This window comes from Podarcis liolepis (genome assembly GCF_965112155.1).
Source record: "Podarcis liolepis genome assembly, chromosome: 6".
Classification (NCBI taxonomy): domain Eukaryota; kingdom Metazoa; phylum Chordata; class Lepidosauria; order Squamata; family Lacertidae; genus Podarcis; species Podarcis liolepis.
The window spans coordinates 85,090,826-85,095,735 of NC_139559.1; positions in this window are offsets into that span (position 1 = coordinate 85,090,826).

The following is a 4,910-nucleotide window of genomic DNA, read 5'->3' on the forward strand; positions in this document are numbered from 1 at the left end:
TTTTGCAAAGATGTTCATATTTTCCTTTGAAGTGATATTGAGCAGACCATGTATAATGTGCTTCTTCTACAAGCTGGTGCTATCTAGATCAATGAATACACCAGGGGAAGAATTGGTTAGCCTTAGCTGCTTCGCACAAAATTGCTATTTTTTCTCCTTCCCTGAACAGATCTTTCCCCCTGTAACAAGTTGAAAGCATGCTTGAGACATCCGCAGCTCCAAATAGACTGACAATGTCACTTTCAGATAAATCAGAATTATGAAACCACCATTTAAAAAGAGTTTAACCTGGTATATTTCCTTGAAACTAGATTTCCTGCATAAATCATTGGCGAAGGGGCTGTGTCACAAATTTCTCTGTGCTAATGGGGCCTACGAACGATGAAATATATTGCTTCATATGGTGTATCAATCAAGGCTATTTGAAAAATATAAAGCATTACTACATCCTTCCTTTGTAATTCTTCAGTAGATGTTTGAAGTCGGATCCCCTTTGGCTTCTGTCCCATATTTTCATTCAGTCCCTTGGTGTCTGCGGCTTTTTTTTATTTTTTTGAAGTGTGCAATTGCTTTTGCCAGCTCTCATGCATTTATGTATATGGATCTTATCAAGGGACTGCAATCCCCTTGTCTTCATCATGATTTGCGTTAATGAAATGTTTCCTCTGAAGATGACAACTTCATAGACTGCATTTTTAAAAAGAACTGATTGGTATGGGACTGAGATGTCTCACCGGCTACTAAGTACTTGAAGAACGCTTGTACTCAAGCCTTCCAGAAGCCTGTCTATCAAGATTCAGATGTGGTGATCAGAAAGCCACAAGGGGATTGCATGGACTCGGAGCCAAGGCCTTAACGAAATCCACAGGAATGTTACAGCTACAAACCACTTAAGAGCAAGTCGTTAGTCCATCTAAAATGTCATTGAATTTACTTTGCTGGGGAGCCACGACTGGGGAAAGAAAGAGAGGGAGAGAGAATCCAACTATTGGCTGCCCTTGCTGCCTTCTCATGAGGAGCCTTTCTTGTGCCATAAAGGATTTCTATAGCTGTCCTATAGCTGGACAGATCGTGAAGCTGAGGCTCCAATTCTTTGGCCACCTCATGAGAAGAGAAGGCTCCCTGGAAAAGACCCTGATGTTGGGAAAGATTGAGGGCACAAGAAGAAGGGGACGACAGAGGACAAGATGGTTGGACAGTGTTCTCGAAGCTACAAACATGAGTCTGACCAAACTGCAGGAGGCAGTGGAAGACAGGAGTGCCTGGCGTGCTCTGGTCCATGGGGTCACGAAGAGCCAGACACAACTAAACGACTAAACAACAACATAGCTGTCCTCTGGCTTCAGAGGGAAATACTTCACCAGAAAGGAACACGGGAGCAGAGTGGATTCTGTTTTCATTGTCAAGCAAGGTAAGAGGATTTGTTGGCCACTGTGACAGACACCCAGACACCCTGCTCAACAAAACTCCAGCTACCCCGTCCAGGGAAGGCAGCTGGCACGGAAATTGCCCACTCACAAAAAAAAACAACAACCCAATATACAGGATTCTTCCAAGACCCTGTAATTAGAATGAGTGCACTTTATACCATTTAATGAAGATCCGTTGGAGGGCAAGCCTGGTGGCAGCTGCCGTGGTAATTCCAGTGTGGTGTAGTGGTTAAGAGCGGTAGTCTCGTAATCTGGTGAACTGGGTTCACGTCTCCGCTTCTCCACATACAGCTGCTGGGTGACCTTGTGTGACACTTCTTTGAAATCTCTAAGCCTCACTCACCTCACAGAGTGTTTGTTGTTGGGGAGGAAGGGAAAGGAGAATGTTAGCCGCTTTGAGACTCCTTACGGTAGTGATAAAGCGGGATATCAAATCCAAACTCCTCCTCCTCCTCCTCCTCTTCTTCTTCTTCAGTAGTGTGCATTAAATTTGCTGCAGTCAAGAAAACCTCGTTGTTGGATCTTGGGATCAAGTTGGTGGTCCAGTCCACCATGAGGTAATCTACCACCTATCTCAGCCTCTGTCTCAGCCCCTTAGCATTCTCTCAAAGCACTGAACTGAGGATATATAAAGGTAAAGGGACCCCTGACCATTAGGTCCAGTCGTGACCGACTCTGGAGTTGCGGCGCTCATCTCGCTTTATTGGCCGAGGGAGCCGGCATACAGCTTCCGGGTCATGTGGCCAGCATGACTAAGCTGCTTCTGGTGAACCAGAGCAGCATACGGAAAAGCCGTTTACCTTCCCACCGGAGCGTTTATTTATCTACTTGCACTTTGACGTGCTTTCAAACTGCTAGATTGGCAGGAGCAGGGACCGAGCAACAGGAGCTCACCCCGTCACGGGGATTCAAACCGCCAACCTTCTGAACAGCAAGTCCTAGGCTCTGTGGCCTTTACCCAAATGTGATATGATTTTCATATTATTGCCACAGTATTACTGTCCCCACAATGCCCATCCCTGAGCAGGAGCAGTACCTGCAACCTGATAACCATATATTTAAGGAGAAAGACCATGTGAGAGATCTCCACTAGGGCTTTTTGAAGAATTTGGCCTTTGTGAATTCCTATATGAACTGATTGAAGCTGTGGCTTCAGAATTAACAGGCATATCATAACTGGCTTTCACACATTCTTCACTCAAAAAGAAAGACAGAAAAGAAAGCAATTTAAAATATGCATTTTGAAGGAAATGCAGTTTAAGTGCCCATTATCATGCAAATTATGCAGAAAATTTGGATTATCAGAGAGATTGGATTTGCAAATAAACACATGGGAACCTGTCAAATGATTCATCCATTTTGAAAATGGAGAGGTGCTGGTGTGGGGGAAATAGTGTTTTCTCTCTCTCATCTTGCAATGGTATATACCTTCTTTCCTGAATTTAGGGATTTAAAGTTGCATCAAAAGCAGCATTATTTCATGATTCCATCAGCACTACGATTTTTGGTTGTGCAGCACCACTCTATTTATTCCATTTATATACTGTTATATACTGAGGTTCTCACCCTGGGCCAGCAGGGGGATACTGTAGATAGTTATGCAAATGAAGGATTGAAAGTGACGTTCAGCGATTCAATATTTTTAGAAAGTTGTTACAGTAACGTTGTGCTGGAGTTCTATATAAGCAGGCTGACTGAACCCTTCAGTTCAGTTCAGTTCTGTTCTGTCCTGTGAATAAACAGGAACTGTTTGAAGAATCGCTGTGTCGTCTGATATGTACACCCACAACTTAACATATACAGTACCACCTTTCCCTTCAAGGAGCTCTCTGCTCTCCATTTTATCCTTACAACAGCTCTATGAGGTTGGAATTCTGCCTTGGTCAGAGGAATGTGCCACAGCGTAGGCACCGGCAGATATTCCTGTTGACCTCCCCGCGTCTCCACTCTGCTGATAAGCAGGCGAGGTCTCGGCGATTCTTCTCAGATGTGTGAGAGGAACACACCGTTCATCATCTCTCCCCTTTGGTGTCCCCCAGGAGGGGAAAGAAGCAGACAGAAAACTATTTACATCCTTTATTTCTGTCCCCCATATCAGTACAGAGAAACATGTCTGCACTCGACAACAGCAAGAAGAAACTCCACCCATGTACTTCCAGTACGGGTCATATGACACACACACACACTGAGCTAACATCCGGTGCTCAGTTCAGAATGAACTGCCCCTTTGTTCCCATGGCAACAGTCACAAACATCCTGTCTGGCTTTCCAGCCACAAGCAGCTGACTGAGCTGCTGAAGCCTTTGCTTGCTGCAGCATTGGTGCTTTATGGTAACATACTCCCCCTAAAGTATCAATGCGTGCTGCGAGCAAAGCATCATCCAGAGAAGAAAACAAACAGTTGTTATACTTATAACATTCCCCTGTTGTTTCAGTTCCACCCTCGGAACTACCCGCCACTGGTTTTACCAATGTACCTCTCTGGTTGTGTGACTTTACACTTCCTTGGTTAACAACTCTCTGTTGTGCCTCTGTCTCTGACTCAGACACAGCTTCAATCTGTCCTTGATCGTTTACAACAGCAACATATGCAAGGTTAGCAAACTCCTTTGAATACCTCTTGGGTGGTATACCCTTCGTTGCTCTCTCAGACCTACGTAAGAGTTTCTGCTCTTCTCTGCTTTCTGGTTCAGCCTCTGAACTCTCTGGAGAACCAGTAGTAAGCTTAATCAGTGGTTTATCCTCCTCTTCTGAGGGTCTAGTCATTATTTGAGATTTCCTCTCAATGACTGTGACAACTGAGCTGTCTGAGCTATCAGTGTCATCATCATCAGTACCACTGAACTCAATGAGATCAAACTCATCATCATCATCATCAGAATCCTCTGTGGAAAAAGTGTTAACAATCACTCTCTCCTGTTCAGGAGCACTCTCTAGAAACTTTGTGAGAATCACCTGACCAGATTCAGACAAAATTACTCTGTAGAGACCTTTTTCATAACCCACGAAGATGCCTCTGGCATTCTTTACCCCACTTGGAGCTTCTGTTCTCACATGAGACCCGAAAACCTTAAAATAGGCAACAGAAGGTTTTCTATTAAACAGCTTCTCAAAAGGAGAACATCCCAACTCTGTTGAGACTTTCCTCAACCACACATGAAGATAGGACGCTAAAGATTCGGCCCAATATTCATGTGGCAAATGTGAACTCAGCAATTGCGCATGCATCCCTTTTTGCAATTCTTTGTTCACCCTAACACAGACACATTTCTTCCATGCTTCTTCGGAACTAGCAAGTTTGTGTCTTATCCCTTTTCCATCCAGGAACCTCTGGAAATCCTGTAAAAGAAAAACTGGCTTGTCATCTGTGAAAAGACAATCAATGTTAGCATCATGCATACTTTTAACCTTGTCACAAAACTCTTGAAACTTTTCTAAAATTTCCTGCGGTTTCTTCATCATATAAACCCAAGAATAATT